The sequence below is a fragment of the Rhamphochromis longiceps genome, linkage group LG17 (assembly GCF_057381845.1).
Source record: "Rhamphochromis longiceps isolate RC_006_pf linkage group LG17, R_longiceps_female_GT1.1, whole genome shotgun sequence".
NCBI lineage: Eukaryota > Metazoa > Chordata > Actinopteri > Cichliformes > Cichlidae > Rhamphochromis > Rhamphochromis longiceps.
In genome coordinates this window covers 5,188,697-5,201,569 of record NC_140573.1, presented here as the reverse complement: position 1 = coordinate 5,201,569, position 12,873 = coordinate 5,188,697, and the positions used below count along the sequence as shown (strand labels likewise).

The following is a 12,873-nucleotide window of genomic DNA, read 5'->3' as shown; positions in this document are numbered from 1 at the left end:
TAAAAACAGGCGCTTGTCCGTCCGTAGTGTGGTTATATTAAATATAAGAGAAAGAGGGAACTTTAAGAAATTAATATAACCACTACAGTGACATCAAAACGATGAAAAAATATTGCTGTAAACAGTTTATTTTGCAACACCACGAAACAAACGATAGCGTAAAATGAAACAATAGACGTTTTTATATCGTCATCCGATATATATTGTTATATCGAACAGCCCTAACCCTGAATATTACTTGGTATCAGATCGGAAAGGAAATCAGTGCACATCACTAGCACTCATGCGATTGTTTGGCCCCCTTGGCCCCAGGTGTTGTGCTAGACAGTGATCGTGATTACCGTCCGCGGGAGCACGCGTAGCTGCTTAAAGCTGTAGCGTCCAGATTATTTACATAGTCAGCTACTTCCGTGCAACTGATATAAGATGCGGTAAGCTGAACACAGCTTCAACCATCTGTTTGTTGAAAAATAGTAACGGACCGCATTTTCTTGTTAGTAACTGTAACTGTACTAACTTGTAACGTCGTTATTCTCATCACTGTTTAGCACCCCCATTATTTTAGCCCGAATGCAACTTTTTATTCATTTACTTATTTGAAATGGTTGTTGCTCAGATGGGAACACTTCGGAAAGCTGCCACTTCTCTGGCTTCCTCCTCAGGTCTCAGACACAATTATTTAAGTTTCTCTAGTCGCACTTTCTCCGCCTTAGCAATGCAAGCTTTGCTCTCTGCTTCACGTCCAGGTAAGTGTGTTTCCTTATACAGATAAAAGTCTGATTCACTAAAATAGCAGTCAATCAATTTATTTATAAGCACATTTAAAAACAACACAGGTTGACCAAAGTGCTGTATATAGTAAAAAGGTAAAAAGTAGAGCAAACGCACACAAAGAACAAAACAAAAACGGAGTCACAATTAAAAGCTAGTTAGTAAAGATGTGTTTTCAGACGGGTTTTAAAGATGTCGAGTGTTGGAGAGATCCTAATTTGAAGAGGTTCCAAAGTTTGGGCACAGCAATCGCAAAGGCTCGGTCTCCTCTGTGTTTCAGTCTGCTTCTAGGAACAATTAGAAGCAACTCATCAGCTGACCTGGGAGTTCTAATTGGAGTATTTTTATTGAAATTTCAGAGTGGTCTGACAGAGCTAATCCGTTTAGAGACTTAAAAACAAGCGATAAAATCTTAAAATCAATTCTATAACATACTGGAAGCCAGTGTAAACAAGCCCAGACTGGGGAAATATGGTCGTGTTTACGAGTGCCTGTCAAGAGTCAGGCTGCAGCATTCTGAACTAGCTGAAGACGAGAGAGCAGAGCCTGGTCTAAAGACTATTACAGTAGTCAAGCCTGGATGAAATGAATGCATGAATCACTTTGTTGAAGTCAGCAGATGACAAAATGTTTTTAATTCTTGCAAAGGCCCTGAGCTGGAAGAAGCTGGCTTTTATAATTGAATTTATTTGTTTCTCAAATGAAAAACTGCAATTTTCCAGAAGGCCAAGTCACCCCTAAAAGAAAAACGAGGGTCAGAAGGTCCAAACAGTACAATCTCAGTTTTTTGAACATTGAAAAAATGTAATGCAAACCATGATTTAATGTCATCGAGGCAGTCAAGCAAAATTTTTAGGGAATCCATAGAATTCTTTTTAAGTGTAAAAGTAGATTTGAGAATTATTGGCATAACAGTGACATGAGATTCCATATTTTCTGAAAATATATCCTAATAGGAGCATGTAAAGGGAAAGAAGTAGTGAACCAAGGATAGATCCTTGAGGGACCCCACATGTAAGGGGGGGTGGATGCGGGTGAAGATAAACTTCTGTCAGTGCAGTTCCTTCATAGCCACACAGCTCTCCAGTCCTGACAAGATAATCCCATGATCCACTCAGATCTAAAAGCACTAAAGTGGCAGAGTCAGCAATTAATAAAAGATCATTAAAAACCTTTAAGAGCAGGTTAAGAACCTTTCCACGCACATATTTGTAAACGTGGCCGAACATACTCGAGTGATGTTTAATGATGTTCCGAGAGGCCAACGGAAAACAGTAACACTGCTCATGCTGCTGCAAGTCTACCGACCCCCAGCACTCCTTGTCCTCTTTGATCACGACAACAAGGGTGCTGGGGGTCATCCCCAACTGCTAATCTCATCACAACAAGCATTTGTGCCCCAGCAGGCTGTATCCCTGATTTCCCTCTCGAACAGCAGATGTTGTTGTCAGAACTCTTTAGGATTGCGCAACAGGTCTGAAACCAAATCCCCCAGTCAGGAAAAACAAAGCGAAAGATTACCGTCCAGTTCTCGACGCCACCTGCGTTAATTTTGTCCGACTGTCATCTCCGTACATCTCATGTTGGATATCATGCAGAGGGAAGGGTTTTGTTTTTTTCTTGTTGAAGAAAGTGTATTCAGTGCAGCATATTTGAGGGCTGCCATTTAATTAATATAATATTAATTAACATTTAATTAATTAATTAATTAATAAGTAATGGGGAAACATGATTTTGTTTTCCATAAGTGGGAAAAATGGAGTCACAGTAAAATATAAAAAAAAGTTTCTGCTGCGTAACGCCAAGCCTCAAATTTATCTGACATTTTATTTTTTAATGTACGACAAATGGTAGTGCGTGCCGTAAATGAGAGAGTAATAGAGTGAAGAAATGAAAGGTTACAATAAAGAATGGTTTTTAATGTCAAAGCAAAGCAAAAACATGTATTACAGCACAGAAATTGGCTGTTCCTACAAATCCTCTGATGTTCCTACATGAACTTCCCCGCACTGTTCATCTATTTGAATAGGTGGCTGTATTTAGACATGAGCAGCAAGACACCAGTGTGCACACAGCTGTTCACCAGAGCAGTGTCACAACAGCACAGGGACAACAGGCTTTCAAGGTCGGGGCCATTATAAGCTGGATGCGGTTGCTGGGAGGCTTGAAATAGAGCGCTGATCCGATAATGGACTAAAGTTTATGATCATTAATACTCAGAGGTCTGAAACACGTGTCAATCTGTGCAGACAGATAGGTGTCCCCCCTCAACACCCATGCAAACGTGCATACACACACATGGACACACCAGCAGTTTTGCCTCAAATGCATTTAGTGATGAGGAGTCTCGACAGCTGGCGAGCGGAAAAGCTACAAGGCTGTAGCTCAAATTTAGCAGCGCCGAGATGTCAAACTGATTTCAGCTATTCAGTGCTAATTCCTGTGGAAATGCTCAACTCATTCATAACAAACCAGAACAAACACCGGCAACATTTAGGTCAGTAATGACAGGATTCTCAAGTGCTGTGTACAAATCAACAACAAAACTGTTAACGGGACTTTAAATCCAGCGTTTTAGGCTGGGAACCCTCACAGTGACACCACCATGTTAACGCCAGGTTAATTGCTGGGATCCGGCAGAACTATTTAAAAATATATATATTAAAAATAAATAAATTGTAAAAATGAATCTTTCTTTCAACCCAGATTTCCTTTTGTTCTCCAGTGAGCTCCTTTGGAAGCTTTTTAAACTCAAATCTGATTTATTCATGGGGGTGGCTCAGCAGTGCAGTGTTAGCACTGTCGCCTCACAGCAAGAAGGTGGGCCAGATGGGACTTTTCTGTTTGGAGTTTACAGGTCTCCCTGAGCCTTTGTTGGCTCTCTTCAAATAATCTGCCTTTCTCCCACAAGGCAACTTCTACCTGTGATAGTTAGGATGGGAACTCGTTTTACAATTTATAGATATAAATTAGTTAGAGTTAGTTATATTCCATTTATAATAAAATAGTCTATAATCATAGCATCTTCAATGAGCCTCTTATATAATGGAGACGAAGACAAAGGGAGTTCTCAAACATTTTATTTAATAATGGAAAAGGGCAAGTCTTTTCTTGATTGTAAAGACCAAGGAAAGGGTGGTTGGTTTTAAGAGGAAACCATCATCCCAGCCCACCATGACATCATGACTATGAAAGGCGGAAGAGGAAGTAGTTCCTTTGAATGTAGACAATCCGAATGTTATAGTTTCTTTCCACTGTGTTCCTGTTAATGATAAACCACAAATTTACTCTAAATTACTAAAATATCGATATTTTAATGTGAGAATCGATTCTAGAACATAAATGATTGGTATCGGAGGAATTGATATTTCAGAATCGATCCGCACATCACAAGATGAGTGCTGCTGTTTGACCGAGGAAGAATAAAGTAGTCGTGGTAAGCCAATCACATGACCACTTAAAGAGAAAGCAACAAGGTGACATATACCAGTTTATAAATTGTGTTGATAGGCCACGTAAAACCATGATAAACAATATATACGCGGCGTTTTTTCCTCAACAGTTTCGTCACGTTTACTATCTAAGGACAGCGCAGCGACCCCCCCCCCCCCCACACACACACACACACAAAAAAAGGGGGGGGGGGGGGGTTGACGGATTAGGAGTGACGGCAAGAGAGAGAGAGAGAGAGAGTTTTGAGATGTGAGAGATTTGTGACGTTTAGCGTGTTTGGAGTGTGTAGTTAGTGTGTAGTGTTGTGGATAATTTTGTGTTGTGTGTCAGAACAATGAGGCGACTGCTGTCTCCAGGTAGAAACAGGAGTGATACACCTGCTGCTGTCAGACCTGCAGGTATCAGGCTGTGATGTTCTCCTTTATAGTGGACAGAAATTATTTTTTTTGGAGTGGCACAAATAATTTGTGTGGCATCTTATCTTATCTTATCAACTACAATAAAAATCAAACCTAAAATTTTGAAGAAAAAAAACCAAAACTAAATGAAATGATTTTGTAAACTTGGAAAACTAACTAAAATAAAGGAAAAAATACATAAGAGATATCCGTAGTTATAGTTTATGTTAGTTTGGTAAGTTCTTGTTACAGCTTGCTTGATGAGGCATTGATGGACGTGTTTATTATGACTCGGGATGTCTGCAAGACTGTGAGTCACTGCTTTCAACAAGTTCTGTGTTTTTATTGTAACACCTGTACTAATTTCTTAAATCTTGCCTCTGACACATTTGACACAATTTTAAGTCCAGACTCCAGATTGTCCAGCCCAGTTGGGATAATGCCACAAAAGACAAAATAATGTAAGGAATACAGGAATATGTTTAAATTAAATGGCCAACAACTTTACACTGGATGGATAGTCATTAATTTATTTCATATAAATATTTGTATTCATTCAGAACCTCAAGATTAAGCAGTAACACCTTAATATCAAAGAGGAAAAATACGCAAATATCTAATATTATATGTGTAAGACATGCTGTATATGTAACATTTAGGTACATGTTAGACTGAGGTGCAGTAATTAGTCCTCTTGGGTACATTCATGTTTGTACCTGTAGGGGCCGCTGTTTCTGAGAATGTTGCTCTGGTGGTCAAATGAGAAAGATGTGTTGAATCTTAGCAGTGGCAACGAGGCTTTTAGCAAAATAATGGACTAAACATGTAATGAACAAGAATATTTTCAGCAGCTAGTTAAATAAAAACAATGTCCTTGCAGAATTGTTTCATGCTGGAGGAAATTAGACCTTCTGACCTCAGCATGTCTTTAAAACCCTTGCAGCCTGCTAGCTAAGAAGCCTACACCATGTATGAGTCAGACTGAACTAGTCTCAAAGACCTGACAGTGAAACGAAATGCCATCATTCTGATTTGAAATGCTTCTGTGATTCACTCTGTCACTGAAACACAGCAGATGCAGTTTCCTGGATAAGTCAAAATGAAGTGCCTGTCAGTAAATGTCATGCTTTGTGCTGTTTTCTCTGTTGTAGTTTCACTTCAGGCTTCCATACCTGGCCTGTGTTTCCTGTTAGTGCCACTCAGAGGTAGCTGCCGCTTCTATAGAGCTGCCAAGCGGTCCCAGTTGGCAAACCATACTATTAATTAGCTTAAGACTCACACTGTTCCGTAGTACACGCCTGGGCTTCAGTTCAATGCTTAATTCATTTTCATCTTCTCCCATAATTCCTTGCATTGCCACAGAAGCACGTGATGGCCGAATGCAGCGAACGCCGTAGCTTTCTGTCCAGTTCCCATCACACAAAGCTGCGTGGTGCTTTTTTGAGTTGGATATCCACTAAGTAGATCACAGAGGGCCACTGAAGACTTTTATTCTTATGAAAGTGTTCCAAGCCATCCATTTTCTTAACCCCTTTTCCAGGTTAGGATTGAACCTATCCCAGATGACACTTCAGTAGTAGACGCTGATGTCTGTTATACCCACTGCTCTGACCAGGGTGGCAGCCTCTACCTGAACAGAAATCAAGTCAGAAAGCAACTTAGCATATTTCCCCTGAAGGCTTTATTGCTTCCATTAGAGCCAGGAAAAAAAAAATGAAATGCTAGAGCGGAGGAGGAGGAGGGGAAGGAAGAAGAGATAAGAAATGAGGAATTGTAATGAAAAGCAATGAGGGAGGGGAATCGAAGCAAGTAGAAGCCTAAGGGGGTGGCCTCAGGGGCTCTGAGCGTTGTCCTCTTTCATTGCCAAAGAATAAGTAAGCTGGAGGTGATTTTTTTTCCCTGTCACCCTTTCACTCCTTCCACCATCTGCCAGTACTAGGAACAGAGCTTTTGATTTGAAAGTACAGCACTTGTCTTCCTGTTTTATTTTGTACAGCGATTCAGATCGGCCTTCCAGTCCAGCTCAGTGGCTCATTATGCAGAACACAGAGTAGAAGCTAATGGAATCTTCACATTCACGATTGCCATCACAGTCTTAATTAATTAATGGTAAACTGCAGCGGCGTTAAAGGTTCGTCCCAGAAGCACCTGACAGGATGCAGTGCTTCGAATGCATAATAAAATGATCAATCAGGCTGTGTGCGCCAGTGCCTTTGTCCTCTACACAAACATAAAGATCTGTGCTTTCCCTTATCTCTGGTCTGCTGCTGTGGTAGCACTGAGCAGGAGAATAGATTGCCCTGCTAGGATTGATTTTTTTAGGGCAGGAGGAGGGAAACTCCAAAAGAGGTCTGTTCCATTCAGTTCAGTGATGCACTCATGCGTAGTAATGTGTTGGGTTTTTTTCCGACCCTGGAAATCACCAGAGGATACCTTTGAATCATATTAGCAGACGGCTATTGAAATCTTGTCTCTGGAATCAAGATTGAGCTTAATGGCAGCCATCAGTCCAATCCTAAGGAGTAGATGAAAGTACTCATCAGCTCCACATGTCATCACAGGAGTGTAATACAAGCTTAACAGGGAAGTTGTGCACAATATACTACTGCTTTTGCTGCTTGTTGCTTCTGTAAGGACATACACGCACATCCAGGCCAACAAAAGATTAGTTGTTGTGCTGAAACAAGCCAACAATAAAAGAAGAGAACCAACAGGTCCAACAGGCAAGGCTTCAGGTTTGGTATTGTTCCACTGTAATTGTGCATAATATACCGGGATATTTATATCTTAGAGCAATTTTTGTTATAATTTGTAATATAAGGTGTAATTTAATTAGTTACTGTTCTTACTATCTTCAAACAACTTCAGAATTTTGATTTTGATGATTCTGATTTACTATTTGTTGCACCCTTGCACAACCTTTTCTTGCACTGAGATTTTGGCAATTTAAATTCTGACCAAGAAGCACAGTAGCACGCACAGCATTTTGTTTTGAAAGCATATTTCCACAAATGCAGGTGATACCATTAAGCTTTTTCACCAGCTGAAGCATTGCCAGTGCCTTGTAGCACTCACGAGTCCCAGACACTTTCACCCCTATCGTGCACTACTACAGAAATTGAAACGACACAGTGATATCACGAATGCAACACCCTACTGTGTTGTAAAAGGCACAATGCCAGTAAGCACAGTTGAATATGTCTGATTTAAGCGGCTGATTAAAGTAATTGACCCTCGTTACCGACTCCCTAGACATAAACATTTCCCTCAGTTACCCCCAGCTACCCAAAAGCTGTGGCTTACTTCACTATCACGTCGCATTTGAGGTCAATTTGCACATATGATCCATATAGAAAAGTCGACCCATATCCATATTTTGTATACATTTGAAGGTTTCTCTAATTTTTCTTTTTTTTTTAGATTAGATAAAATAAAACTTTATTAATCCCCCTGGTGGGTTCCTCCTTGGTTTTTACACAGCTGAATAAACATCAAACAGAAAACTGATTAAACAGAAGTGTGAGATGGTCGAGAATTTACGCCAGTGTCTTGTTATATTTTAGAAAGCAAGGAGCAGACGGCCGAGTTTATTAAACTCCACCGAGATAGCGGTGACGCTAATCAGAAGGCTAGACCGTCCAATTTCCCCAGCCGTTTACTTCCGGCCTACCCGACCTTCTGAGGACCCGGCCCACGTAGACCGCGAAGGCTGGGTCCTCAGGAGGATGCAGCCCATGAATTTGGACACGACCATGGATTCACTTAACTGGACCTCTTAACTTTGTTTATGGTGTTTGAGTATTTTAATGCTGTTAGCTGACAAACAGCATAGCTTGTTGTGTAGTTAATTGCAGTAGCAGTCTGTGTGTTTTTGTGAGTGAAACCCTAGTGCTAGCAAGCACTAATTAGCTTGTGTTTGTGTTTCTGCTGATGGAGCTCGCTAGTGGTACTGAAAACTTTCCACCCTTTTTTTTGTTTTTTTGTTTTAATACAGTCATTAAATATTAAAAAACCACAATATCTTAATTTTTGCAGTTCTAAAATTAGGGCTTCAGTCCAAATCCACAAACTGTCCATCTTTCATATACAGTTAAGCGCTTTTTATTGCTTATTTCTTCCGCAGCTTTCTTTGGTTTACATGTTTAACTTATATAAAAGTAATCTCTACCTGTGAACATAATACACTTGAAACTGTGCAGTTTATCCTGGAATGCTCGTATTAGCTACTCGAAAGCATTTCATAGCAGTTAAAATACATTTATATGGGATTAATTGTAATCAATGGACGGGCCATTCTGAATTTTGTAGATAGTTTGTTTTTTCTTAACAACTTACTTGCTTCTCAACTCTTATTTCACCATAATAACCTTTCAGAACTTTATATATAGCAATTAGATGGCTCAGATTCGTTATAACATAACAAGATGTACCCAAATAATATTTGGCAGCCATGCAGTAGTGTTGCTGTGGTAACACTTAGCCGTTGCCCATCAGATTGTAAAAGATCGCTGCCATTAATGGAAGCAGCACCGCAGGAGCTTTGCTGCTGGCCAGAACACACTCTATCTTCTGGACAGGTAATTTAGGGCAGACCATAGGTGCACACACACACACACACACAACACAAGAAAATAACACACAAAAGCACAAACACAAAAGGGGCAGACTCACTCTGATATACATGACTCAGGTCTTGAAAACACACCGTGCCAACAAAATGTCAGCATATCACACACACCAAATTTTAATCCTGTGGAATTTCTGTGGAAAACATAAAACATACCAAAACTAATACGCATACCCACACACACACACATATTTAAATATTATTAAATGACTCACATACACATTGTGTTTTGGTAAGCGTTACACTTTACAGTGACACACACATACAGTACACACACACAGTCATCTTCACCTTGGAGGCTTTTTCTGTATTATAGCAGACCTATTTTCAGTCCCACTACTGTACGCAGATAAATGTGTGTGTGTGCATATGTGTGTGTATCTTGGTCGACTTGGGCCAGTTGCATTCATGTCGTCCTTGAGCAGAACACAATGTTGAATCTTGAAGTGTTAAAATGTCTCAAACTTCGAGAGACAGAGACAGAGAGATACTAATAATAATAATAATGGATACTTTATTGATCCCCATGGGGAAATTACTTGTTTTTCTCTGCATTTGACCCATTCACTCAGTGAAGCAGTGGGCAGCCCACTAAGCAGGCGCCCGGGGAGCAGTGTGTAGGGACGGTACCTTGCTCAGGGGTACCTCAGGGTAGCCGTTAAGTGGATTCGAACCGCCGACCTTCCGATCATGGGGTGACCACTTTACCTACTGAGCTATCCCTGTCACGGTCTGGAGGGCAGACTGTGGGGGATGTAGGAGAAAGGACCCAAAACGCAGACTTAATGGAATGAACAGTGGGTTTATTTACAGTGAGGTAATTGTACACCACACATTAAATCTCCAAAAGTGCTCCCTCGACTCCCGTGACGTGTCTTCTCCCAAGTGCTGGTATCCCGTGCTCTCTGCCCCTGTGCCTTCACACACCCCGTGTGTCTTGCAGTCCTGTGTTCCGCTGTCCTCATGGAGTCTAACTCAACGATCCTGCGCCGGAGGAAGCTCCATCGCTCTGTTAAGTAGCTCCCCCGACGATCCTGATCAGAAGCAGGTGTGTGGTAAGCTAGGCGTGACCAGCAGCTGGCAGGGCCACACCCATCAGGCCTGCAGGTGGCTGTCCTTCATCCTCCAGCCTCACACACACACACACCAGCATGGAACACAAGAGCACAGTGCAGCAAACATACATCCAATACACTAATAACAATAAAGGTCCACACTGTTCACGAACCCCGAGTCCCCGGCACCGGGTCCGTGACAGTACCCCCCCTCAAAGGGTCGACTCCCGACGACCCAAAACAAAACCACAGAACAACCAACCCAGGGCGGGTGGCGGGGGGTCCAGGACGGAGGGCCCCAAAACCACTCCGCTAAACAGCCACCACAAAGCAACAAAAGAAAAACACAGTTCAACAGTTCAATCCCCCGGTCCAGTGGCAGCAAACACAGTTCTGGCGGCCGACCTGTAGGACGGCAAAACAAGCGGGACCCGCTGCGGGTTAGGCAGTGGCGGCAAAAAAGTTCAGGTGGCCTACCTCTAACCCCTTGATGGAAACGCAGGAGCTCCGGCGGACGGCCATGGGTCCGGCAGCCGCGGTGGAACGGTTCTGGTGGCCTGCCACGGGTCCGGTGGCGGCGGCGTTGCTCCTCCGGCGGCCTGCCACGGGTCCGGTGGCGGCGGCATTGTAGCTCCCGCCTCAGCACAACCCATGATTCTCGATGTGGCGGCCGGGCTGCAGGACGTGGCGGCCGGGCTGCAGGACGTGGCGGCCGGGCTGCTGGATGTGGCGGCCGGGCTGCTGGACGTGGCGGCCGGGCTGCTGGACGTGGCGGCCCCTCCGGCACGCCGACCTCCAGCTCTGGCTCAGCGGATACCTCCGGACCTCCGAGCTCCTCCGGTGGCAGCGTGGGCTCACCAGGCTCGCTGAGCTCCTCTGCTGGCAACGCCGGTCCCTCCGGCTCGTTGAGGTCCGCCAGCAGCGGTGCGGGCTTCTCAGTGGGTGGCTCGCTGAGCCGCTCCAGCTCACAGTGCTCCTCCGGCATTAGCTCGCTGGGCTCCCCCGGCTCACAGTGCTCCTCCGGCATTAGCTCGCTGGGCTCCCCCGGCTCACTGTGCTCCTCCGGCTCGCCGAGCTCCTCCGGCTCGCTGAGCTCTACAGCTGGCGACGCGGGCTCCCCTCGCTCGCTGAGCTCCTCCGGCTCGCTGAGCTCCTCCGGCTCGCTGAGCTCCACAGCTGGCGACGCGGGCTCCCCTCGCTCGCTGAGCTCCTTCGGCATGCTGAGCTCCTCCGGCTCACAGTGCTCCTCCGGCATTAGCTCGCTGAGCTCCTCCGACACGCTGAGCTCCTCCGGCTCGCTGTGCTCCTCCTGCTCGAGCATGCTGAGCTCCTGCTCGAGCATGCTGAGCTCCTGCTCGAGCATGTTGAGCTCCTCCGGCTCGCTGAGCCCCTGCTCGGGCATGCTGAGCTCCTCCCGCTCGCCGAGCCGCTGCTCCCGCTCTCCGGGCTCCGGCTCGCAGGGCTGCACGGCTGGCCGTGCGGGCACCTCCCGCTCCCTGAGCTCCTGCTCCGCTTCGCTGAGCAGCTCCTCCCGCTCTCCGGGCTCCTGCTCCGGCTCGCAGGGCTCAACAGCTGGCCGTGCGGGCACCTCTGGCTGCGCTTCAGCCACAGATGGATGATCCGGAGGCGAAGATGGTGATGCGGTGTCCGCAGGTGGGGAAGGTGAAGGTAGAGCCGGTGAAGAAGATGGCCGAGGGGTGACTGCATGCGGATGGGATGATGACGGCGCTACAACCGCAGATGGTGAAGCCGCCAGTGGCGTGGAGACTGCTGAATGAGGCCACGCTAGTTGTACTGTTGGCCGGCTTGCAGCAGCGTCAGCGGTGTCACCATCCACTGAAAACAAAAAAGCAGATGGGGTGAGAAATGAAAAAGTGTCCTTATTACTCACCACAGCCGGTTCTTGAGATGTCCGGGAGGGCGGCTGCGGTGAGGAACGCCGGCGGCGCAAACGCCGTTTCCGGGTAGACGTCGGGGCCGGCGTATCAGGCTGAAGAACCTCAGGCTGGCCGAGTGGGGGGGCAGCCTGGATCGGAGAGTGGAGGTGAAGGGTGTTGAGCAGGAAATCCGCCACAATCGGAAAAAGATTGTCCAACACCCAGGGAAAACAAGTCAGTGTTTCCTGCAACCGCTTCTCCACAGCACAACGTAAACCCTCCGCGTGCGCTTCCAGCCACAGTTCACATAGACGATTTACTTTGTCTGTCACCTCCCTCCTGAACCTCTCCGAAAAGTCCGCTGGGTCCATCTGGCAGGATCGTTCTGTCACGGTCTGGAGGGCAGACCGTGGGGGATGTAGGAGAAAGGACCCAAAACGCAGACTTAATGGAATGAACAGTGGGTTTATTTACAGTGAGGTAATTGTACACCACACATTAAATCTCCAAAAGTGCTCCCTCGACTCCCGTGACGTGTCTTCTCCCAAGTGCTGGTATCCCGTGCTCTCTGCCCCTGTGCCTTCACACACCCCGTGTGTCTTGCAGTCCTGTGTTCCGCTGTCCTCATGGAGTCTAACTCAACGATCCTGCGCCGGAGGAAGCTCCATCGCTCTGTTAAGTAGCTCCCCCGA

The 12,873-nt window shown here is 45.2% G+C and overlaps 1 pseudogene; it reads right to left on the bottom strand.

Moving 5' to 3' along the window:
* Nucleotides 1–10,345: 10,345 nt before the first annotated feature.
* Nucleotides 10,346–12,579, bottom strand: LOC146649139 (uncharacterized; annotated as a pseudogene).
* Between the last annotated feature and the right edge of the window lie 294 nt (nucleotides 12,580–12,873).